The sequence below is a fragment of the Narcine bancroftii genome, chromosome 2 (assembly GCF_036971445.1).
Source record: "Narcine bancroftii isolate sNarBan1 chromosome 2, sNarBan1.hap1, whole genome shotgun sequence".
Taxonomy (NCBI): Eukaryota; Metazoa; Chordata; class Chondrichthyes; order Torpediniformes; family Narcinidae; genus Narcine; species Narcine bancroftii.
This window is the reverse complement of record NC_091470.1, coordinates 153,316,458-153,343,430: the sequence shown is the minus strand read 5'-3', so window position 1 is coordinate 153,343,430 and position 26,973 is coordinate 153,316,458. Positions and strand designations below refer to the sequence as shown.

Sequence of the window (26,973 nt, the reverse complement as noted above, 5' to 3'; positions counted from 1 at the left end):
TGAACAACTGATGGAAATATTCAATAATTTCAAAAGGAGGATTGGATAAATATTTGAGGGAAAATGATGGACTGTGAAAGGACAGGATAGAACCAATCTGGAGAGGGAAAATGATGGACTGTGAAAGGACAGGATAGAACCAATCTGGAGAGGGAAAATGATGGACTGTTAAAAGACAGGATAGAACCAATCTGGAGAGGGAAAATGATGGACTGTGAAAGGTCAGGATAGAACGAAACTGGAGAGGGAAAATGATGGACTGTGAAAGGGGAAGATAGAACGAAACTGGAGAAGGAGTTGGTGACCTTGTGAATTTAAAAGGAGTAGAAACCAAAAAGTTTTTTCAGAGTACAAAAAATGGTAGCTAATTTACTAATAACAGTGTCAATTATATTTTTTTAAAATTGAGTTAATTTAATAAACATAGGCGTGCAGGACACTGGACATTTGTAATATAAAATATGCCATGCAGGAACTCCAGTGCATTTTCAATGTCCTTGGGAAAACTGTTGATGCAAGAACAATCATCAGATGGAGGAGTTGAAGTCTGGATTTTGTAATTTCAGCAATAGATAGTGTCATTAAGGTCCATCATTGTGAGTTGGTGTTACCTGGATACCGTGCTTCACGACTTTAGTCCACTGCTCTTGATTGCAGGGAAAGAGGGGAATGGGTGACTGACAAAAGAGAGAAAGTGCACAATTCAGGATATCCCTGAGATTGTCTTCCTCTAATCAGTATTAAATTCAAAGTATTGATAGGAAAGTATTTGTTTAAAGAATGCAGCCAAAGCCATTGGCATCATGAGTAGCTCAGCTGTGCAAGGTGGGAGGATAAAGGTCAAGATGCCAATAGTTATTGCAGATTCTATTGCAGACATGTTTCAGCAGTTGTAAGTATATTTTGGCTCCCCAGTGCCAGATTTATGGATATTTCCAAGTGACTGCAGGCAAGGGTGAAGAGACAGAGGTAGATTTACCAATTACAGAATCTCAGGGTTGAGTGTAAATGTTTGTACTATGACAATAAATTTGAACTTGAACTACAGAGGCTAGGTTTTTAAAGCCATTAGCAAAGAGATAAAGAAATAGGACCTTGAAATTTATAATCCCTGGGTCATATTTTTGCCTTGTGAAATTAGTATAGAAACAGATAAAACAGGAAATATGTCGCAGAAGTAGGAGGCCTATTGATTTTTCAGTCTTGGGACCATTTTTAGGGGAGGTGAGATTGTGGAGTCGTTTCTGCTGCTATGGGGGTAGTCTATAACTAATTTTACAAAAAAATAGGTGCAATTAAGAAGAAATGAGAGGAGAAAAGGGTAGGGTTGGATACAAATAATAACAACAAAACTTTTTTAGATAATTTTCAGACTGAGTGCAAAAGATTGAAGGTAGGTGGCAGGAGATTAATTAATGAGTACAAACAGAAGATTAAAATATGATAATGGACTTTTTTAAAGTGGCAGGAATGGGTTCTAAATCTTCTCATAAGAGATTCATCAAAAATAGGTAAGGAAAGTTTGACAGATTTGGTTCAAGAGAACATGGCAGAAAAACTCAGGAAAAGAAATGTATACAAAAGAGGAAAATGTAAACAAGAAGGAAGTGCAAACAAATTGCAATACAGAAAATAAACATTCAATAATAAATATGTTTTTTCGTGAAAATTTTAGTCAAGATCTGTTATTGCCACCACAGACAGAGGTGGAGTCATTGTGTAATGGAGAGGCAAAGAAATTTATTTCAATAATGTATAGGTTGTTACAAAAGAAAGCTCGGAAACTAGGAGTACATAAATCAAAACAAAGATGGGAAGTAGATTTGAATAAGCAATTGGGTGGAGTCATGTAGAGAAAGTATGAAAAATACAATAAATGTGAGGTATAGGTTAGAACAATATAATTTTATTTGACACCACAAAAGTTAAATAAATTGAACTATACCTTTTCGGATTTATGTTTTAGATGTTGACAGGAAGTGGGTACATTTCTGCATTTGACTTGGCAGTGTCCTAAGATTAAATCTTTTTGGTTATTTTTATTGGGTGATATTAGAGGGGTTGAACCTAAATTAAAATTGAATATGTATCAAGTGAAGTTTGTTCAAATTGCTTTGGCAATGGCGAGAAAATGTATTCCTTCCCACTGTTTAAGGGTGTAGGTTAATGGGGTGTATTTTGGGCAGCACGAACCAAATTGGCCTGTTACAGTGCTCTATGTCTAAATTTTAAAAAAACTTGTTCTGAGACAGTCTCAAAAGCAGGATATATCAGAAAGTCTCAGAATAATCTTAAATGAGCCCCTGATTGAGTTTGTGGTTGAGGAGTCTGATGGTGGAGGGGGAGCAGCTGTTCCTGAACCTGGTGGTCCAAGTCTTGTGGCACCCTTCCTGGATTGATGATTGCTTTCTTTCTTTCAAATATTTGCATAGAGTTTGCTTTGTTTTATTAGTGATTCTTATGTTAAAATAAGAATATACATAGCAGAGAAGGTAAATGCACAATAGGATAAATTTGAAATTTCATCCCTGATTGTTGAATTGATTATACGTTAAATCTTTTCTTTGGCTTGGCTTCGCCATTGTAAAAGTCCACGTCAGCTGCAGGCTCGATTGTGGCTGACAAGTCCGATGCGGGACAGGCAGACACGGTTGCAGCAGTTGCAGGGGAAAATTGGTTGGTTGGGGTTGGGTGTTGGGTTTTTCCTCCTTTGTCTTTTGTCAGTGAGGTGGGCTCTGCGGTCTTCTTCAAAGGTGGTTGCTGCCTGCCGAACTGTGAAGCGCCAAGATGCACGGTTTGAGGCGATATCAGCCCACTGGCGGTGGTCAATGTGGCAGGCACCAAGAGATTTCTTTAGGCAGTCCTTGTACCTCTTCTTTGGTGCACCTCTGTCACGGTGGCCAGTGGAGAGCTCGCCATATAACACGATCTTGGGAAGGCGATGGTCCTCCATTCTGGAGATGTGACCCACCCAGCGCAGCTGGATCTTCAGCAGCGTGGACTCGATGGTGTCGGCCTCTGCCATCTCGAGTACTTCGATGTTAGGGATGAAGTCGCTCCAATGAATGTTGAGGATGGAGCGGAGACAATGCTGGTGGAAGCGTTCTAGGAGCCGTAGGTGATGCCGGTAGAGGACCCATGATTCGGAGCCGAACAGGAGTGTGGGTATGACAACGGCTCTGTATACGCTAATCTTTGTGAGGTTTTTCAGTTGGTTGTTTTTCCAGACTCTTGTGTCGTCTTCCAAAGGCGCTATTTGCCTTGGCGAGTCTGTTGTCTATCTCGTTGTCGATCCTTGCATCTGATGAAATGGTGCAGCCGAGATAGGTAAACTGGTTGACCGTTTTGAGTTTTGTGTGCCCAATGGAGATGTGGGGGGTCTGGTAGTCATGGTGGGGAGCTGGCTGATGGAGGACCTCAGTTTTCTTCAGGCTGACTTCCAGGCCAAACATTTTGGCAGTTTCCGCAAAACAGGACGTCAAGCGCTGAAGAGCTGGCTCTGAATGGGCAACTAAAGCGGCATCGTCTGCAAAGAGTAGTTCACGGACAAGTTTCTCTTGTGTCTTGGTGTGAGCTTGCAGGCGCCTCAGATTGAAAAGACTGCCATCCGTGCGGTACCGGATGTAAACAGCGTCTTCATTGTTGAGGTCTTTCATGGCTTGGTTCAGCATCATGCTGAAGAAGATTGAAAAGAGGGTTGGTGCGAGAACACAGCCTTGCTTCATGCCATTGTTAATGGAGAAGGGTTCAGAGAGCTCATTGCTGTATCTGACCCGACCTTGTTGGTTTTCGTGCTATTATATTACTATTATATACTATTATAACAAACGCATTATATCTTAATAAAATCTTTAAACGTCTATTGCTCTCCTTCCTTTAATAAATGCATGGTGCAGGCATGGTGGGCAGTGCCATGCAACCCTGCCTCGTCCCTGGCGAGGGTATCACTGATGCCCTGATCTGACGTTTCGAAGTGGGGGGGCCACCGCGGCGCCACCAACCCTGGAGACCCGACAGGAGACGTTGGTCGCGAGACACCCCCCGCCCACCCCACCTTCTCAGCGCCCGCCCCGCGAACCTTGATTGATAACCGGGCGCGCCCAATCGGCCAACGCATCGCCTGCGCCTCCGGAGGAAATGACCCAATGGCGGCTGTCCGGAGGCGGGACTTCCCTCCGAGCTGGAGCGGCACGCTAGGTTGCGGTCTGGTCTGGTACCCCAGTGGAGGCGCGAGGAAGGTAAATGCCCGAATTGGGTGGTGTTGGGTTGGGGGTGGGGGGGCGGATAGAGCCTGTAAAAATATAAACCAGGCTTTACATCGGAGAGGAAATCAAAGCCAGATTATAGATAGGAACAGTAGGCACTGGAAACGAGCCGGGAGATGCCAGGTTCGGAGCCTCCCGGCATCATAAATGTGACAGGCGTTCAGCTTCATGTTGAGGTTGCGGGGATTTTTCTCTGAACGTGGGAGAGGGTCCAAAGGGACTTGGGAGCCCGGGAGCAGGATTCCCCGAAGGCTGAGGAGGACAAATGCAAAGTTGGTATTCATTTTTAAGAGGTCACGAATAGAAAGGAAAAGATGTAAAGCTGGGGTTTTACAAGGAGCAGTTTTGGCCCCCATTTCGAAGGAGGGGTGTGATGATGTTGGAGAGGGTCCACAGGAGGTTGACAAGAATGATCCCAGGATCAGAGAGTTGACAGACAAGGAGCTCTTGGATGGCTCTGGGACTGGACTTGCTGGAGTTTAGAAGGATGAGGGGGAATCTCAACAAAACAATCCAAGATATTGAAAGGGCCAGATAGAGTGAACGTGGAGATGTTCCCAGTAGGGGGAGAGTCCAGGGCCTGAGAAAAGAAAGGATGTCCAAGATGAGACATTTCTTCAGCAAGAGGACTGTGAATCTGTGGAAGGTGTTGTCATATGTCGCCATGGAGGTCAAGTCATCGGGTATATTTCAAGCAGATTCTTGTTAGTAAGGCTATAGGGAGAAAGTAGGAAAACCCAGTTGAAAGCAAAAATACATCAGCCATGATTTAAATGGCAGAGCAAACAAGATGGGCTGAATGACCCAATTTTGTTCTGAGCTATTGACTATTAATTTTAAAATGATGAAATCTGTGTTTTCTGCTCACATTGTTTGTTTAATAAACACTTGTTTACCAATTTAAGAATGCAGAAGCAGGTCAAAGCATTTCAATTTACTCATTTATTCTATATTTGATCCCCAACAGGATTTTATAGTTTGATTATTGTTACTTAGGCAACCTGATCTTATAAAAGGTTGTTCATCTATATGTGCTTATAAAGAAGTGTGAAAGTTCTTCTTTTGTTCAGATGTAAAATCACATTGGTTGACTTTTGGGAAAAAAAACTATTGCTGTCCAGATATAGGTTCACATATTGGGGAAATAATGGAATGAGATTTAATTTTGATGTTCCTAGTGAAGGATATTGTAATATCCTAGATCAGGGTGACCAAACTGCAGCTCGTGAGCCACATGTAGCTCTTTGACATATAATGTGTGGCTCGCAGACAAGAATCATACGAGCTGGTGCTCACATTGGAAGTTTTAGTGGGCATGGGTTGCAATTGAAAATATTTGGTATTATATACTGTAAAAGTGACCCCCCCCCCCAAGTTTTGGACCTGGTTGCCCACCCACTGAGCTCCTGTCACCCCTTTCACAGTCTCTCGCCCAGGGCTCGGCTGCCTCCCCTCCGGAAATCCCAACCCCCTGACTGGAGACTCTAGCCTAGGCCCAGGCCACCTGCCCACTGGAGCTTACAATGCCTCATCTGCCTGCCCATTCAAGCATCCAATGCCTCAAACGCAAGATCACATGATTCTGGCCACCTGTCCGCCCAACGGAGCACCCAACACCCCAAACAACACAGATACTTATCGCAGTCAAAAGTAGTGTGCTTTTAGTATGCTTAAATTTTCGACCCCCTAAATTTTACTCTAAAGATTACTCCGTAATTTTTTTTTTTTCTTTGGCTTGGCTTCGCGGACGAAGATTTATGGAGGGGGTAAAAAAGTCCACGTCAGCTGCAGGCTCATTTGTGGCTGACCAGTCCGATGCGGGACAGGCAGACACGATTGCAGCGGTTGCAAGGGAAAATTGGTTGGTTGGGGTTGGGTGTTGGGTTTTTCCTCCTTTGCCTTTTGTCAGTGAGGTGGGCTCTGCGGTCTTCTTCAAAGGAGGCTGCTGCCCGCCAAACTGTGAGGCGCCAAGATGCACGGTTTGAGGCGTTATCAGCCCACTGGCGGTGGTCAATGTGGCAGGCACCAAGAGATTTCTTTAGGCAGTCCTTGTACCTTTTCTTTGGTGCACCTCTGTCACGGTGGCCAGTGGAGAGCTCGCCATATAATACGATCTTGGGAAGGCGATGGTCCTCCATTCTGGAGACGTGACCCATCCAGCGCAGCTGGATCTTCAGCAGCGTGGACTCGATGCTGTCGACCTCTGCCATCTCGAGTACCTCGACGTTAGGGGTGTGAGCGCTCCAATGGATGTTGAGGATGGAGCGGAGACAACGCTGGTGGAAGCGTTCTAGGAGCCGTAGGTGGTGCCGGTAGAGGACCCATGATTCGGAGCCGAACAGGAGTGTGGGTATGACAACGGCTCTGTATACGCTTATCTTTGTGAGGTTTTTCAGTTGGTTGTTTTTCCAGACTCTTTTGTGTAGTCTTCCAAAGGCACTATTTGCCTTGGCGAGTCTGTTGTCTATCTCATTGTCGATCCTTGCATCTGATGAAATGGTGCAGCCGAGATAGGTAAACTGGTTGACCGTTTTGAGTTTTGTGTGCCCGATGGAGATGTGGGGGGGCTGGTAGTCATGGTGGGGAGCTGGCTGATGGAGGACCTCAGTTTTCTTCAGGCTGACTTCCAGGCCAAACATTTTGGCAGTTTGACTATTAATCACATTGGTATGGTTTGTGTACTTTTGATTATTGAAATGAATACAAATTAGCAGTTTAAAACTCCATGCATGAATAATATTATTACATACATTTATTTCATAATATATATAAATGTTTGTGCAACAAATTGTGCATGTAAGAGTAAAAAATGTATGTAATATTTTTTCAAGTCATGTGGCCCACAAACATGACATATTGTATGTGGCTCAAGCGTTAAGGGAATTTGGCCACAGACCAGGGTTTCAGAGGTCAAGGGAACAATGGGAGTCAGACTTAGGTGTGGTGATTTCAAAGAGAAGCTGGTCAGATTTGTGTAAGGACAGCATGCCATCAATTATAAATGCAAGATATGGACTGATTCAGTATAATTTTTTTTACACCAATTATATCTCACCTCACAAATGTTACATAGATGAAAAGCAGAAATTTCAAAGCTTTGTTTCAGATGTAGAACTGAGACAAGAACTTTTCTAAATGCCACATGGTTATGCATTTTGGGAAGACATCACAGAAAAATTAACCAGAATAACAGGAGTGGCCTTCATGGTGTTCTGGAACTATATCTACTGGGTAATTTTATGGAAAGAAGAACAAATTGACCAAGTATAAAATCTTGTTTATAAAAATAACACTGGCGGTCGCAAAAAAATGCATTGCGATCACTTGGACGTCCAACTCCCCCTATTCATAGCACGATGGACTGCGGAAATGAACAGCTGTTTACCGATGGAAAAACACATATAATTTAAAGAAAAAGTATGACACTTTTGTAAAGATCTGGCAGCCAGCCCAAATAAAGTAACAGAAAGGAATATAAATGTTGATGTTATGCATACCCGTATTCAATATATTTAAAGATTTGTTAGCTCTGACAGTGTGCGGATCTGTATGTATGGAAAGAGGAAGGGAAGGAGGGATTGTTTTGCTTTTGTTGTTTGTAAGAAAAAGTTTAATATATTGTGATATTGAAGATTTTATTCTGTATATTTTTGAAAAAAAATCAAAAATATTTTTTTTTAAAGAAAAAGTAAGTTTGGCTACCCTGTCCTAGATCATTTATCATTTATCATGTTATCGTTCTCTATATGTCTGATATTCTCAAGTATTCATCCATTGTTTTTTAAGTATAATTTGCTTTAAATGTCCACAATTATTTTAGTTCCCTGTGAAGCATCAAGTTTTTTTTGTGTACTTCTCATCCACCAAAAAAATTGTTACATGAAGTGAAAAGAAAAAAAGGCTTTTGATTATAGATTACAAACAACAGTCAGAGAGCCAATCATCTACTACCATTCTCTGGCTTCTCCTATAAAACCAGCGTTGAATCCAGTTTACTACCTCATGCTGAATACCAAGCGACTGAACGTTCCTGACTAACCTCCCACGTGAGACCTGGTCAAAGACCTTACTAAAGTTCATGTAGCCAACATCCACAGCCTTTCCTTCATGAACTTTCCCGGTAACCTTCCTGAAAATCTTTGAAGTTTGTTAAGCACCACTTACAAAGTCATGTCGACTATCCCTTAGAACCCTTTTCATAACTTACCTATTACTGACGTCAGGCTCACCAGCCTATAATTTCCTGGGTTATTTTTGGAGTCTTTTTTATATATGAGCTATGCTCCAAACTACCAGCACTTCCGTGGCTCATGACATTTTAAATATGTCTGCCAGGACTCCTGCAATTTCTGCATTAACCTCCCTCAAGGTCTGGTCCTGGGAATCTATCCACTTTTATTTTCTTTAAGATTGTAAGCACCTCCTTCTCCTCTTTAATCTATATAGGTTCCTTGTCCTTGCTGCTTGCTTGCCTCAATTCCCTAAACTCTGCCAGTTGCCTGAGTAAATACAAATGCAAAAAAAAATTAAGATCTTTTCCATATATTCTGGCTGATCAATTAATATTAATATATGTGTAGAAGCCCTTGGGACTTTACTTCACCTTGTCTGCCAAAGTGACCTCATATCTTTTAGGATTTCTGATTTCCCTCAAGAATTTTTCCTGAATTTTTTAATACTCTTAAAGTACCTCATTTGATCCTTGTTGCCCATATCTGTTATACACATTAAACATTAAAGCACTGTATTGGCCCTCCATGTTGTGCCAAACCATATAAAAGTACTGAACCCTCCCTACCTTATAACCCTCTCCTTTCGTCCATGTGCCTAACTAATAGTCTTTTAAAAGCCCCTAATGTTTCAGCCTTTACCACCACTCCTGGCAAGGCATTCCAGGCCTACCCTTGATGTCTCCCTGATACTTCCCTCCCTTAATCTTATGTCCTCTAGTGGTTGTTATTCCCACCCTAAGCAACAAGTATTGGCTGTCCAACCTATCTATTTCTCTCATAATTTTGTAGACTTCAATCAAGTCCCCTCTCATCCTTCTACACTCCAAAGAGAAAAGTTCCAGCTTTGTCAACCTTGCCTCATAAGACATGCCCTCGAATCCAGGCAACATCCTGGTAAATCTCCTATACATCCTTTCCATAGCCTCTACATCCTTCCTATAATGAGGCAAGCAGAACTGGACACAATATTCCAAATGTGGTCTCACCAGAGACTTGTAAAACTGCAACATTGACTTCTCTACTCTTGTACACAATCCCCCTATTAATGAAGCCCAGAGTCCCATAAGCTTTTTAAAATATCCTATCAACCTGAGCAACTACCATGAGGGCTGTATGGACACGAACCCCAAGATCCCTCTGTTCATCCATGCTTTTAATTAACCAACCGTTAACCCTGTACTGCCAAAACACTTGTCCAGATTGAACACCATTTGCCACTTTTCTGTCCAACACTGCATCCTGTCTGTCCTCTTGCAACCCCTGACAACTTTCAGCTCCACCTACAATTCCTCCAATCTTCGTGTCATCCACAAACTTACTCAACCTTCGTATCATCATCCAGGTCATTTATAAAAAATCACAAAGAGCAAGGGACCAAGAACTGATCCATCCCTGTGACACTCTACAAGTCACTGCACTCCATGCAGGGTCCTCCCTTCCACCACTATTCTCTATCCTCTTCCTGCAAGCCAAGTTTTTATCCAGACAGCCAAGATTCCACTGATCCCATGCCTCTTGACCTTCCATATGAGTCTCTCGTGGGGGACCTTATCAAACTCTTGACAGAAATCCATATAGACCACATCCACCACATCAATTTCTTTCATCACTTTCTCAAAGAACTCAATTAGGCTCGTGAGGCATGACCTTCCCTTTACAAAGCCATGCTGACTATTATTGAGTAAATTATACCTTTCCAAAAGCTGGTAGATCCTCTCCTTAAGAATCCTTTCCAGTAGTTTACACACCATTGACATGAGACTCACTGGTCTATAATTCCCAGGATTCTCCTTACTAACTTTTTTAAACAAAGGGGACTACATTTGCCATTTTCCAGACCTCTGGCACCTCCCCCATAGTCAAAGAGGATTCAAGGATCATAGCTAACGCTCCCACAATTTTTTCTCTTACCTCCCACAGCAACCTAGGGTATATCTCATCCAGCCCCGAGGACTTATCAATCTTGATGTTATTTAGAAGATCTAACACTTCCATAATCACCCTATTGTCCAGCACATAGTCCTGCTCTATTTCAACTTCATCCCGATCAAGGTCCTTTTGTAAATATTGATGCACAAAGTATTCATTCATGACCTTCCCTACCTTCTCTGCTTTGAGGCACATGTTGCCTCTTTTATCTTATAGTGGCCCTACCTTCACTTTACCCAATATCCCTCAAAAAACAATTAATTGGGATGCCAGTGGAAAAAAGGGCTTATGCTTCAGTAGCAATTTATCTTTTGTAACTGAAAATATTTCAATGGGAAACTGGTAAAGTTCAATTTTAAGGAGTGATAAACATACATGATGCACTAGAGCAGGGGAGTCAAACTCAAATTCACCGAGGGCCAAAATTAAAAACTTGGACTAAGTCGAGGGCCGAACTAAATATTTATTGAAAATTTTCAACAACATCTGCATGTTTTCTCTTCTTTCAACATATGTAATGTTAAACTTTAGGATATAACTTTAGGAGGATAATGTTACAGGTCAGGAGTAGGTAGCTCAAGTTCACCCTTTGCTTGACCTGAGGGAAACCTATTTGGTCCCTGTGGAGATGTAGTCAGCATTCACAGGCTGTGTCCATTTTGGCCTGCATCAGGACTCAGCATTTCCTGCTCACTCCTCAGGCTCTAGGCTCTATTCACCCTCGACCCACCATCCCTCTACCTGACCAGTCCTTTACCCAACCTCTACTCACCCCTCACTCCACTCGCTCTGCCTCTACCCACCCCATCCTATACACGCCCCTCTACTGCCTCTCCCCTCAACCTGTTCCTCTACTCGTCTCTCACCCTCTAATCACCCCTCCCCTACTTGCCCTGCCCCTCCCCTTTTACCTCTTCCCTATCCACCCCTCCTTCTACTCATCCCTCCCTCTAACTGCCCCTCGCACCACCATAACTTCCCCTGCCCATTACTCCTCACCTACACCCTCTGCCCACCCCTGCTTACCCACCCACTCAGGCCCAGCGCGCTGCCGATCAGCCTTTGCGGACAGCCACCATCTCTCTCTTCAACGTGCAGGGCCGAACCAGCCGTCTCTGGGGTCCGCGCGGGTGTGAGCGCTGAAGGCCGTGGCGACCGGGAGAAGTGCGCTCGCGCTGTGGAAGGGCCGTCCGGTGCCAGTCGCGCGGGGCTCGTGCTGCCCGAGGGCCGTGCGCAGCCTGCCATGCCCGTCGCGCTGACAGGAAATCACAGGCGCTCGCCCATCCGCCGCACCGCTCGACAGGTGGGAGAAGTGACTGGTTGTGCGAAGAGCTTTCCAACTGGCTTGCCGGCTGATGACATCGACAGACTTCTCGTGTTACAATTTCTCATGTTACAATGGGGAAGGATGTGCAATGAAGGGGGAGGATGGTGGGGGTGACATGACCAAAAAACAGCATCGGCTCTCGCTGCAGGGCGGGCCACCTCTAATACATTTTTGAAATGATCTTGCGGGCCAAATATAATTATATCGCGGGCCAAATCCAGAGTTTGACATGTGTGTACTAGATGATTCTGACATGTGATCTCGAGAGGGGGGAGGTGGATAGAATTGAACCTAACTTTCGGGTTCTACATTTTAAAATATGTTCACCAGTCAAACATAATGAAAATTTAAAAAAATTACAAATTGCAGATTCTAGAAACCTCACGTAAACAAATTGCCATAAACTTTGTTTCTCTTTCTGGAAATACTCTGACCATTGAATTTTTTTTTGTCGAAACGTTCTGATCTATCTTGAATGAATCCCTTTCACCATCTTGAAAACCTTCTTTAAGCCTCCTTTATTCAAGCCTCCATTATTTCAAACTACCCCCCTAAACTCACATGTCATTTTAAGTCATCCCTATGCCGTAAGTGCTCTATGATTAGTAAGGGAAGAGAAGATTGAGAATCACTGCTCTAGACCAAATTGTTACTGAAATATTTTGCTTGAGAAAAATTGTCATTGGCCCATTTCCTTTGGAGTTATGAAGCCGTGCACATAATGAGTCAATGAGGTACAATTGAAACAGTTTTTTTTTCAAACTTTTTCTTGCCACCCACATACCACCTGAAGCAATCTCTTACTAATCGCAGAGCACCTATGGCATAGGGATTGCTTCAGGTGGAATGTGAGTTTAGGGGAGCAGTTTGAAAACCACTGCTCTATAATATTATTTTGAAAGTAGGTGTTAATATAGGCCTTTTTCTGCTAGCATCCGAGTTAATTAGCCGTGCAGTGTTCTGGGATAGGTAGTCATTGGGCCACTTTTAACTGGGAATGTAAGAGCCATAGGCTCGGTCCCTACCTGTTGGGGTCACGGGCATCGGCAGTATCCACCGGGGTCCATAGACCTCTTCCCTATGGCTCATGCTTGAGGGTCGGCACCATCTATAGGGGTGGAGCAAGGTGGCACATGTGCAGTTGGCTTAGCCAGTGTGTCATCTAGTACATATGCTCCGTGGAGCAGGGTGGCATATGTGTGGTTGGCTTGGCCCCGGTGGCGGTGGTGGCGGCCTGTCTGCACGCGCACTCGACTCAGCCTTGGCAGCACAGCGGTTTGAGCCAGGGCCAGCGCACCACACCCAGAGTTAAGGGCACACTTAAAATAAGGTTCGACAGCCAGCAACAGCTGTTGGAAACCAGAAGGAGGGTAAGTTAGGGGACGACAATTTCCGTTGACCGTTTCACCACGCTTTCAGAATTGTTAAGTATCATTTGAACATTGTTTAGGCCTCATTAGCTTTTATATGAATGTTTTGTTGTTAAGAATCTACGAAATGGAATATCAGGAATAAAAGAAGATTACAAGTTTTGCATGTTAACGATAAAGGATTTAAAAACAACCGAACTTGTACTATGATTGAAAATGCGTCTCAACCTCCAAGCGACTATATATAAGTCAATAGGAAGGAAGTTGCTATAGGAACACTAACTGCCTTTCCACTGAAAACACTCATCCCTGGGGAGCAGATAGTTTACCTTTGAATGGAATGGATGGAAGTTGTTCTTTTTCCACTGGTTTAATCAGCATGCCAGCGTCAGTAGATGCCAGGGACATGAGTAGAGGTAGAGGCTGTCAATCCCTGACACGATTTGACACAAGTGTGCTGCTTGTTTTCCTTTTCCACTGGACCCTTAACTGATTAATTCCCTGCTAATTCCTAGGACAAGGGCTTATGTCTTCCTGTTGGCCATGTTTTGATTATAAAATTTTCAACTTACTTTTTCAAATCTGTCAGTTTCCTTTATCCTCCCTGTATTAGTAATCTAATTTCCTTATTTGCTATTGAAACCTTCATTCAAACTTAGAGCTATGGCATTATTCTGTTTAGAAACTTGCACAAAATTCTCTCCAATCCTGTGCCAAAGCTCATTCATCTGTGACTGAACAAAATTGGATACGAGTTCAACACCACTTTGGTTTTTTCGAATCTTTCCAAAGCTATAGCTTTTCCTGAATCTGTAGTTTCCTTCAGTTCTATAAATCTCCAAAAATGTCTTTGTCTGACATCCATGATCATAATATTCTTTGTTATTTGTGGAAATTACATTTATATCAAGTCCTTAAAAGTACAGTAAAACTCCTGTTATCCAGAATTCAAGCAACTGCAAAAAAATCTGAGGAAAATAAATAGTAAAAAAATATGGAAGTTGAAAATCGGTGCGCCTCACTGTTAGTTTGGCCTCAACAGGCATCAACCATGGAACATGCAACTGGAAAATACACTTATTGACATCGTCCAATCACCATAGGTGCTGGGTACCAGTGATTGTACTGTAATTAAATACAGTATATAATGTAGATATTTCTACTGTCTGAGCCAGTTTACCAAATGTACCTGCATATTTTAATGGTAAAACATCAATGATTATTGACTTGACCACTCTTTTTCCTCAAACACCAATGGCCAACTGTCTGAACTGTCTTGTTTTTTTCGCCCTTACTACACCTCCATTCTATTCCTGATAAACACCTTTTTGCACACGTTCTACCCCATTCAATCCCCAGAGAGTCTTGTTTATTGCTAGAGATGTATATTCTGTAGATCTAATATAGTTAATACAATTCATGTTTTATATCTTCCAGATGAGTTTAAATTTTACTGTCTTTAGGTACTAATGGTATTGCTTCACCAGTAATGTAAAAGATTGCATTTATTGATATAAATAATAGATGAGTTGGGCCAAAGAGCTTGTTCTGTGCTATGACTCAGTGACCTATGGTTTTAATGGGGGATTTTAACTGGTAGATTGCAAGCTATAATTAAGGAGTGGTAATAGGGCTCCTGGAATGTAATAATAGGGTAAAGAATGCATGAAAATAGACTTATGAAAGGGAAATTTTATTTTCTATATTGGGATCTTTTTTAGTTGCAACCAGCATTACATATGAGAATGAACCAGTTGATATAGAGTATTAGACTTTCCAAAACCCTTTGAGATGCCGTATTGTAGAGTGTACAGTCCAGAGGGTAAAATGCTGATGTGAAGTTGATGTTTTCCCTGGCTATGCTGTCTAGAACCAGGGGCTCTTTCCCAAAATGGGGATTGGCTATTCAGGACATATGCAGATGTTTCTTCACCCAGAGGGTTATAAATCAAAAGGTGTATGTTTGGTATGTGAAAGTGGTGCTGAGAATTAATGGCAGAACAGGTTGGGAGGGCTGAATGGCTGCTTTTGCTTCTGCTTCATATGTTTCTAATAGCAAACTAATAATTATAAAACTAGTGTTTTAAAATTATGATTTGAGTGTATTCAAAGTAACTTTATGCAACAAGATGTCCCTCACTGAGATTTTGTAATGAATATCAAGCTATGATATTTAACTGTTTATCTAAAAGTGGCCATAATAAAAATGTCAATAAATGTTTTGAAAATAGAAATATTGAAGGGTTTTCTTGGGCAAAGAGACTATAGATGAATAGGTTTGGTTTGAAATAGCTCCACCTAAAAAAAGGTCAATGATTGCTAGGTAGATAAGCAACAACATGAAATTAAAAGAGAAAGATTAAAGAAAACAAAATTTCCCATAGATTTTGGTGAGTGGGAGATGAAAATATGCAAAAATGGACAAAACGATGAGAGTTACATAGGAGATTATGAAAGCATTACAAAGCAAGCCACTTTTAGAACATAAAACAGCACAAGAGCAGGCCCTTTAGCCCACCATGTGCATGCTCATGCTGATAACATCAATCGAATTAATCTGATTTGTCTGCACCTTCTGAAAATCCTCCACACCCTTCCTATATTGTGGAAACCACAACTGCTCATATTACTCCAAATATGGCCTAACCAAAGATTTATGCAACTGAAATATGACTTGCTCAGTTCTTTATTCAATGCCTTGACAAATGAAGACCCACATGCCATACACTTTTACCATCCTATCCAATGGGGCTAGGGCTTTATACCCCAAGATTCCTCTGTACATCTCTGTCCTAAAGGACAAGATTTTGGAAAAACTCATGGGATAAAGGCTAGTGGCCTGCATCTGAGAGTTTTAAGAGGGGCTGCATAGAGAGTGAAGCCATTAGTTGAAGCTTTTAAAAATTCACTTATTTCCAAGAAGGGAACAGCAGACTGGAAAACTGGATATGTGACTCCCTTGTTCAAGAAGGGAGGAGGAGAAACCTTAAGGCAGCACGGTTGGCGTAGCGTTTTGCGCAATGCTTCTACAGCGCCAGGAATTGGGACTAGACTGGGGTTGAATCCTGTGCTGTCTGTAAGGAGTTTCTGTGTTCTCCTTGTGTCTATGTGGGTTTTCTCTGGGAGCTCAGGTTTCCTCCCACCATTCAAAATGTACTGGGGGAGTAGGTTAATGGGGTGTAAATTGTACGGCATAAACTTGTGGGCAAAATAGCCTGTTACTGTGCTATGTGTCTAAATTTTCAAAATAATATATATTGGCAACTATAGATTTGTTAGATTATGGAAGAAGTAACTTGTTATAGAAAGTTCACCTGGTTTTATGAAATGTCAGTTCTATTTGATAAATTTATTTTTGAGGGTGTAACAAGCAGGGCTGGTAGAGGGAGTTTTCAAAATCTGTTTGACAAACTTCCACAATAGACAGGTGCATTTGGAGTGAGAGAGGATGAGAGAATTTGATGGAAGTATATAAGATCATGAGAGACATAGACTGAACAGTCTGCAGTGGTTAATACTAGAGGACATTGATTTAAAGTGAATGGTTGAAAGTTTAGGGGATATCTTCGAGGTGGTGGGTTGCCTGGAACGCATTGCAAGGGATGGTGGTGGAGGCTGATAGGGAAGTTTAAAAGACTTGGATAGGCACATGGATGCAAGCAAAATGGAGAGTTATTAACTTTGAGGGAGGGAAGAGTTAGATTGATCGTGTAGTTTATATGGGTCTGCTCATCATTGTGGACTGAAAGGCCTGTCACATGTGGTACTGTTTTACATTCCATAAGTGATCATTAAAATTACAGATGTTGCTGTGTCAGCAAGATAGCTACCAGTTAGATTGATAGTTGCCCTGTCATGACATGGGCGCCTTGAAATCCAGAATGTATCTACTTGACATAATTCATTCTTGATTCACAATACTTGCTCTGAAAACTTATGAACTGGATACAGTAGATACACTCTTATCGTAGAAGTATATTAAGGGAAACACCATGTGAAATGTGTTACAGAAGTCAGAGATGTTATGGAGAGAATGGAGAACTGGGTAAGCCTATCTGAAGAGCACGTTTTTTCGCACAGAAGACAGATCCGTGGAACCATCTGCCAGAAGAGGTCCGAGAGACAGATACAATTACATTGTTTAAAAGGCATTTGGACATAAGCTTAGAAAGGAAGGGAGTAGGGAGTTATGAACTAAATGCCAGGCAAATGGGATTAGCTTGAATAGGCATCATTCTCAGCATGGATGAGTAGGGCTGAAGCATCTATTTCAATGCTGTAGAGCTCTGACACTAAACATTATGTGCCCCTGTGTTTAATACAGGAAGAAATAAAATTGTTTTAGCAAGTCTTGAAAGAATGTGAATATTTCAATAAATTTGTAAACCTGCATGGTAACTCTTGCAGGGGACATAGCAAGAAGTTTTGCCTAACGAGCAGAAAAGAGTCATTAAATAAGAAAGTCCTTCCTTAAGCAGACACTACATGGGTAAGATAGGACATTTGGAAGAGGATGATCTCCAAGCATTTTCTTCTAAATGTAAGAGAAGAAGGCTGAAGCTTGCAATGAGGGTAACTATAGAATTCTTTCTTCTTCTTTGGCTTGGCTTCGCGGACGAAGATTTATGGAGGGGTATGTCCACGTCTGCTGCAGGCTCGTTGGTGACTGACAAGTCCGATGCGGGACAGGCAGGCACGGTTGCAGTGGTTGCAATGGAAAATTGGTTGGTTGGGGTTGGGTTTTTCCTCCTTTGTCTTTTGTCAGTGAGGTGGGCTCTACGGTCTTCTTCAAAGGAGGTTGCAGCCCGCCGAACTGTGAGGCGCCAAGATGCACGGTTGGAGGCGATATCAGCTCACTGGGGGTGGTCAATGGGGCAGGCACCAAGAGATTTCTTTAAGTAGTCCTTGTACCTCTTCTTTGGTGCACCTCTGTCTCGGTGGCCAATGGAGAGCTCGCCATATAACACGATCTTGGGAAGGCGATGGTCCTCCATTCTGGAGACGTGACCCACCCAGCGCAGTTGCGTCTTCAGCAGCGTGGATTCAATGCTTGCGGACTCTGCCAGCTTGAGTACTTCGATGTTGGTGATGAAGTCATTCCAATGAATGTTGAGGATGGAATGGAGACAGCGCTGATGGAAGCATTCTAGGAGCCGTAAGTGATGCTGGTAGAGGACCCATGATTCGGAGCCGAACAGGAGCGTGGGTATGACAACGGCTCTGTACACGCTGACACGCTGATCTTTGTGTGTTTCTTCAGGTGATTGTTTTTCCAGACTCTTTTGTGTTGTCTTCCAAAGGTGCTATTTGCCTTGGCGAGTCTGTTGTCTATATCGTTGTCGATCTTTGCATCAGATGAAATGGTGCAGCCGAGGTAGGTAAACTGGTTGACCGTTTTGAGTTCTGTGTGCCCGATGGAGATGTTGGGGGGCTGGTGGTCATGGTGGGGAGCTGGCTGATGTAGGACCTCAGTTTTCTTCAGGCTGACTTCCAGGCCAAACATTTTGGCAGTTTCCGCAAAACAGGATGTCATGCGCTGAAGAGCTGGCTCTGAATGGGCAACTAAAGCGGCATCGTCTGCAAGGAGTAGTTCATGGACAAGTTGCTCTTGTGTAGATTAAGCATCTCTTAATCTACCACATTGAGAAACTAAGGTTTATTTTTAAAAAGAACCACTTGGCAATCTTCCAATAATATGACAATCAACCAAAAAAGCTTGCCTGATGGCATTGCTGTTTCTGTTCGATATTGTTTCTCTCCACTTTAATTGAGCAATATTATTTTGTGAAGGGCCTTGCTCAACATTGACAGGCCCCTGAGATCTGGTTAATATTGAGAATGTGACTGACAATGTTCTGGTGAAATATTTGTTCCCAAGCACCACTTCATGTTATAACCTTCGGACCAGGTGGTATTACTTCCTGCAGCGCATTATGAGACAAGACATTTCAGAGTTGAGCAGCAATGAAATCTGGAAGGCAGCCAAAAATGATAATAGACATAAGTGCCTGTTAGGATGATGTAACCCATGCAATATTGAATGGCTGATGGAGGAAATTACACAAGATTTTTTTTTTCAAGATTTAAAAATATCTAACCAAAGGCTGAGCGAGAAAATGTATTCCATGTGTTACTGAGTGAAATGGAGCATAAAATTTTCATTTAAAATTTAAAAAAAAATCTTTTCAATTTATCCAAACATAGTATCACATCTGAAAAAACAATTCTTTTTCACGTATTTACACTTTTTTTTAGTATAATTCACTTTTCAGATACAACACTAAGTCAGTATACTTACAATTTCCTTCCCTTCCCCCCCAAAACTTTGAAAATGAAACAACTAAAACAATTAAAGTGACAAACAGAAAAATGGTTAAAAAGGAAAAGAAAAATTCAGCACCCGGCCAGACTTTCTAATCTACTTCCACTCCTTGAGGTTCTTCATTACTGTTGTCTTTATGTATTTTGTTAGTTTTTTAGAACTGTGGGCTGCTATTATAACTGTGCACCAAAGTGATCTAGATAACGTTGTCATATTTTGGCAAAAGTATCATATTAATTTCTTAAATTATGTTATTTTCTCCATGGGCATGCATTGGTGCATCTCCATGGTCCATCAAGTGATGAGTGGGTGTAGAGCTCGTCGAAAGAACCAAAGACTTGTTGATCCAAACCAAGGCTTTTATTAGCAAAAGACAGGAGCTCTTCACAGGTGGCCGACCAGTCCGGAATGATCCGACCTGGCTCGGGACACAACCCTTTAAGGCCCAGACATTAGGTGTGGCTTAGCTCTCAGCCAATCGCTATAAGCACAGTCTAGATAGAGTAACTATATACACTGTGTACATTGGTGATAGATCTGTACTATCACAATGGGGAGTCGGACTTCCACGTGATTGCAATGCATTTTTTGGCTACTGACGGGGCAATATCTACAAATTTACTTTGGAATTTAGTTAATGTTCTGCCCACGTCCTCTAGGTTTCCTAATAAGTACAGCTCTGGATCCAGCGGGAAGTCTGTTCCTGTAATCCTAGTTAATATGTTAGATAATTCCAACCTTCATGCAGGTCTAACTGGAGCGTATAAAGGTACCAATTAAAAAAAATATATTATTTATGGTTTGTATACAGCACAATATAATATAGAATTGTATCCAAATGATAGTTACAATTATCAAAATAGAATGAAAACATAAATGGCTGCACCTGTACATAAAGGTGAAAAGAGAGAAAAAATGTAAAGAAAAAAGAATGCAGATATATGTGCAAAGCTACTGTAATAACTATGCTTCCGCTCCACCCTCCCAAAAAGGATAGACAGGATATTTAAAAAAATAGTAGAATTAAACCAACATGATATGGTTCAATTATTAAGATTTCAAATATTATAAGTCACCTTTTCTAAGGGAATACAATTTTTCATCTCCCTCTTCCAACAATCAATTTTAAGATGGGAAGATACCAGTTTCTAACCCTCACCTAAAACACATCTCTGATTTATGTTTAAAATTTCATCCAAGGTGGAGTCATGGTTATGTCACAGGCCAAATAAACAAGGTGCATGGATTAGCTCACAAAATGGATTTGAATCCTCACTCCGCAGTTACTCGCAAAACAGATTGACCCTGCATTGAATGTGCCCAGAAGTATTGAACTGCACATTTCACAAACATTTCTATGACCGATTCCACCTGCATTGAATTCGCCCATCGTTATTGAATGAAGATCTCCCGGGACCAATGCCTGAAAGAGGGCGCACAAAATCAGTGACCCGGTGCGGATTCGAAAGGCCTGTTTCCGCTCCGTAAATGGTTATATGGATCATGGATAGTTATTTGAACTCTATTAATTAAAATAGCCATGAGATGATTGGCTTATCTTAAAAGCCTATCTTTTTTTTTAAGTGAGCTAACCCTTTAAAGTGAAACCATTCAGGAAGGTGCATTATATTTCAAGGACAACCAAGAAAATGTAATAAATGCTGGCATGAAAGTGTTGACAGTGATAAAATGGTGTAAGTGGGTGCAGCAGCCATCATTCATGGAAAAAAATAATAAATAATTGAAGCAGAATAAAATCTGCAGATGCAGTAAATGTGAAAGCAAATAGAAATTGCTGGAGCAGATTTGGCAGTCTGTGGGGAGTAAGAGTCAGTGGTTCATTCTGTTTCTCTCTGTGCAGATGCTGCCTGATTCACAGTATTTCCATCAGTTTTTGATTGGTAGAATCAATTTGGGTTCTTCATCTTTCTCATTCTCTGGTTTATCATAACATGAGTTGCAAGTAAATGTTGAAGATTTTAATGTTACCAAATGATTAAATAGCCTGCTGGGTATTAATGTTTATAATTGAGCACCTTGACAATGCTTTGGCCAACTGTTTGTTTCTTCAATTAATTGAGAAGAAATGGTAAAGACCACAAGATGTAGGAGCAGAAGTAGGCCATTCTGCCCATCGAGTCTGGTCTGTCATTCCATCATAAGCTATTCTATTCTCCCACTCAGCCTTATTTCCCTGCCTGTTCCCTATAACCTTTGATACCATGACTGTTCAGATATCTATCAATCTCTGCCTTAAATACACCCAACAACCTGGCTTCTTCAGATGGTCATGGTAGCAAATTCTCGAGATTCACCACTCTGGCTAAAGAAATACCTCCGCATCTGTTTTAATTGGCACACTTCAATCCTATTGTTCCCCTGTGTCGTTGACTCCCCTACCATAACATCTTTGCCACATCTACTCTATCCAGGCCTTTCAACATTTGAAATGCTTCTCGGAAGTCCCCCTCATTCTTTTGAATTGCAAGGAGTACAGTCGAAGAACTATTAAAGTTTCCTCATATTGCTAATACCTTCATTCCAGGAATAATTCTTGTGAAATTTCTCTGAACCTCCAATGCCAGCACCTCCTTTCTTAAACAAGGAGCCCAAACTATACCCTACTCCAAGTGAAGCCTCACCTGTGCCTTACAAAGCCTCAATATCACATCTCTACTTTTGTATCTAGATAGGAATGCCAAAGATGCATTCACCTTCTTCACCACAAACTCAACCTGGAGGTTAACCTTTAGGGTATCCTACACAAGGATTCCCAAGTCTGAATTTTTCATTTTTTTTTCCCACCCAAGTAATAGTTTGCCCTTTGATTCCTTCTACTGAAGTGCTTGACAGTTCACTTTCCAACATTGTATTTCATTTGCCACTTCTTCGCCCGTTCTCCTAATCTAAGTCTTTGCAGCCCCTCCATTTCCTCCTCACTACCTGCCCCTTCACCTATCTTTGTATCATCTACAAATTTAGCCACAAAACCATTAACTCCGCAATCCAAATCACTAACATACAAGGTAAAAATAAGTGGCCTCAACACTGTCCCCACAACTGAAAGCTCTGATCTAATAATGTCTGAAACAACCATGGACAACCGCAAACCTTTGTTTTTTTTCCCCTCCTGCAGCACTTGAATGATGCAACTCTGTGGCTTCAGTGGAGTTTAAGAAAGGCTGCTCAAATAAATGTTAATGAGATTCTCTAGAACAGCTATTCTCACATTTAAGTAAAAGCCTTGTTTACTTTTCATCTCATATAACGAATAATTTTTGTTTTGGATGTAGTCCGTAGGAAAGAAGTACGGAAGAAGCTAAAACTTGACTGCTTCAGAGGGAAGGTGACTCATAACTTAGAGCAGATTCCTGGGGAGGCCATAGCCAAAAAAAGCATAAAAATGAGCTGCTCTCCAACATCCTGGATTTTAGAGCTAATGAATGCACCCAATGGTCTGCAAATTGACCCATGTAAACTAGACATGACCATTATGACTGAAAGCAGTCTATGTGATGCATCCTTGGGGGGAGTCTTTCTAACTTGTTAGAAATGAACTTCCTTTAGTCAGCATTTCTACTAGGCTCACTGATGTGATCATTCTATTGATGTCCCTTCAGCAGCAATGAGCCTAGTGGTGCTGAACAGTCAGTACTTGGGTATCCATTAATCTAAAGGTTGCATTCATAATGTGTAAGCCTCTCACCATGGCCCTCCATGCAGATGGACACAGTGGAAGATGTATTTTCAGACACAGTTGAGACAAGAATCCTCCAAGTCTTGACACTTAATAATGAGATGTCATTCTCACTCATGTGACAAAATTTTTGAAACTGGATATCGACTAATAATAATCTTGCTGAGAACCAAGAGTGTTGTCATTAAGCAAAGCTTAATATTTATTGGAGAATTAAACAAATGAGAGACAGTTTCTTTTGAACTTTTGTAAACAACATTCAGTTTGATACATGAGCACAAAGGGACAACCAATTTTCATGGACAAATGTGATTAAATGATTAGTCAGTTATCAGTCTAATCAATATAAGTAAGTTTAAACATATTAATGACATTATTGTTTAGCAGATGAATGTTGAATTCACCAGAATAAATGGTATTGAGTCCAATAAATCAAGAAAGTGGACACTTACTGATTGAAATAACAATGGTTGATATGCAGCAATTGGCCTCTGAATCCCCAAACTCACAAAGTAATTTATGATTTATCAATCTAATCCTGATCTTTAGATTCCAGAAGTAGACACTTGTGTGTTGCTGTTGGATGAAGGTGAAGCCTTTATATGCCACATGATCAGATAGGCCTGACTTATGTCACTAGTTAGACCTGAAGATAAAATTGATTTTTGCAGAAGGTCCCAGAAGGTTTTGTGGTTGTGAAAATATACCATTTGCCTTTCTGAACAAGTAGGAATGACTATTTAATTATTTTTCTTATGATGAACTATTATAAATTATACTCTTTGAATGATTTTATTTTAGTTAAATGCACTTAAAAAAATGAGGCATACAGCATGGTAACAGTCCCTTTCGGCCTACGAGCCCACGTCACCCAATTGACCTACAACCCCCCCCCCCGTACGTTTTGAGAGGAAATGGGAGCCTCTGGGGAGAACGTACAAACTCCTTAGAGTCTGTATGGGATTCGCACCCCAGTCCCAATTGCTGGCACTGTAACAGCATTGCGCTAACTACTACGGTAACTGTTCTGCCTTAACAGATAAATCTGTTAGGAAGGTTTTCAAAGCTTGCAGTGGGATATAGGACAGTTAGAAGAGTTGGCTGAAAGACAGCAGATGGAGTTAAATACTGATTAAGTGTGAAGTGCTAGATTTTGGTCGGACTAATCACCAAAGGTCATTTATGTTAAATGATAGACAATTGAGGAGTGCAGTAGAACAAAGGGATTTAAGAATTCTGGTACATAACTCCCTGAAAGTGGAGTCACATGTAGATAAGGTAGTGAAGAAAACATTTGGTACGTTGGCCTTCATAAATCAGAATATTAAGTACAGGAGTTGGGATGTCATGTTAAAATTGAATAAAGCATTGGTAAAGCCAAATTTGGAATATTGTGTGCAATTTTAGTCACCGAATTATAGGAAGGACATGAACAAAATAGAGTGCAGAGAAGATTTACAAGAATGTTGCTGAAGTTTTAGGGTTTGAGTTAACAGGGAAAGGTTAAACAGGCTGGGAGAGGGGTGATTTGATATGAGGGGGACAGATAGAAAAAATGTGGACAGGCATTTTTCCATTGAAAGATGGGGAGATTTAAACAAGAGGACGTGGATTGAGAGTGAAGGGTGAAAAGTAGAGGGGAAACAAGAGGGGGAGTTTCTTCACTCAGAGGGTGGTGAGAGTGTGAAATGAGCTTGTGGCCAAAGTGGTAGATGCGGGCTTGATTTTAATATTTAGGGAAAAGTTGGATAGGTATATGAATGAAAGAGGAATGGAAGGTTTTTGGAGGGGAGGGGGTGAGGTCATTGTGACTAGGTGGGACAAGGTGTTTGGCATGGACTCGAAGGGCTGAATTGACCTGTTTCTGTGCTGTAATTGTTACATGGTTTGAGAGCCTTCAAATTATGCTAACTTTTAGAGTTCAAAGATGAATTCTTAAACATGATTCTGTTTATTGAATTCTTGACACAAAAGCTATTTGAGGTCTTGTGAGTATTATTTGTATCTATTAATTTCACGACATTCTGTTCATTTATGATCATCCGTAGTTTAAAGGAAAATCTGGTTATTGTATGAATTTTGTATCTGACTGAAAATTCACCAACTATTAGTTCATTTTTAAATTATGCATTTTAAAGGGGAAGTAAAGTATTGACAACTCTTTTTCACAGTCCTTTTTAAACTGAAGAATAAAAATTAACACTAAGAACATTTTAATTGGTATTTTATTCTACATTTTAAAATGCTACAGATATGCACACTTTTTCCACACTGTCACTCTGGTGACACAAACCCTCAGAAAGGTTTCTTTATAAACAGCTAAGAGCTATAAATTGAAACCAGCTTGAAAACAGTTCTCATATGGGACTTAAGATTGTATAACAGGCAACCAAAATCTGTCTTCCAAGCAAATAACTACCCCAGTTCAGATGACTCAGAGCAGTTTGAAATGAACGAACATTTGAAATTTAAGACAAAATTCTGCAATTGAATGTTTCCAGATCCTATTTTTATTCTTAGTACTATATTTGTTAATTTACTTTTCGTGCCAATAATGTGAATTGGCATATTTTTGCTTTAGTGTAGAACTTAAAGATAAAGGGACCAACAACTGGAATAAAAGGAATGAAATCTGATATGAGAAAGCAGTTTAAGATTTATGGGTGCATCGATGAAGTAATCTCAGATTATTTCTTCAAAGAGACCAGGCAAATAGAACTGAGGACAGAAATAAAAATGATTGGAAAATTAATTCTGAATAGACACCAGCAGAAAATGGACGTGTTTGGAATAATTTATTATTGAGAAGACACTTAAAATGGTGCAGGTGATAAGGTTTAGCTTTAAAGGATTTTTACTGTAGATAACTGGATCACGTACATTGAGGAAACATTAACTCCTGTTTCTCTTCCAACTGCTACCCAACTTGCTGAGTATTGCACATGTAATGTTTGTTGCTATTCATTTGGTCCCTGTCATGTTAATTACTGTGTTGCCAGCAGAAGAGATTAATGAATTAAGTGAAAATTAACAAGAAATATAAATGACAATGTCTGCAGTTTCTGTCTTTCTAGAAAGATTTGGCTCTGCTTTAAGCAGTCAAGTTGCCTTGCTAGATGGGGATGCAATCTAGTTGTTCAAATAGATTGAGGTTTAAATCACAGAATGGTTAGCCATAATTCTGTATACAGAAGGGGTAGCAGGAGACTGGAAAGCAGAAAATATAAAAGCCTTCTTCAAAAATATAACCTTCTTTGGCTTGGCTTCGTGGACGAAGATTTATGGAGGGGTAATGTCCACGTCAGCTGCAGGCTCGTTTGTGGCTGACACGGTTGCAGCGGTTGCAGGGGAAAATTGGTTGGTTGGGGTTGGGTGTTGGGTTTTTCCCTCCTTTGTCTTTTGTCAGTGAGGTGGGCTCTGCGGTCTTCTTCAAAGGAGGTTGCTGCCCGCCGAACTGTGAGGCGCCAAGATGCACGGTTTGAGGCGATATCAGCCCACTGTCGGTGGTCAATGTGGCAGGCACCAAGAGATTTCTTTAGGCAGTCCTTGTACCTCTTCTTTGGTGCACCTCTGTCACGGTGGCCAGTGGAGAGCTCGCCATATAACATGATCTTGGGAAGGCGATGGTCCTCCATTCTGGAGATGTGACCCTCCCAGCGCAGTTGGATCTTCAGCAGCGTGGATTCGATGCTGTCGGTCTCTGCCATCTCGAGTACTTCGATGTTAGGGATGAAGTCGCTCCAATGAATGTTGAGGATGGAGCGGAGACAACGCTGGTGGAAGTGTTCTAGGAGCCGTAGGTGATGCCGGTAGAGGACCCATGATTCGGAG

The 26,973-nt window shown here is 41.3% G+C and overlaps 1 protein-coding gene across 5 annotated transcripts in view; it reads left to right on the top strand.

The window, feature by feature from the left end:
- The first annotated feature begins 4,162 nt into the window (after positions 1 to 4,162).
- The window catches only part of kcnab2a (potassium voltage-gated channel subfamily A regulatory beta subunit 2a), a 175,405-nt gene continuing 152,594 nt past the window's right edge, over positions 4,163 to 26,973 (top strand). For 4 of the 5 annotated variants that reach the window (XM_069918617.1, XM_069918622.1, XM_069918620.1 and 1 more), the window contains exon 1: positions 4,163 to 4,238. The gene's annotated coding sequence lies outside the window, so the exon portion shown is untranslated. The remainder of the gene's footprint in view (positions 4,239 to 26,973) is intronic. The other variant, XM_069918625.1, reaches the window with a different exon arrangement.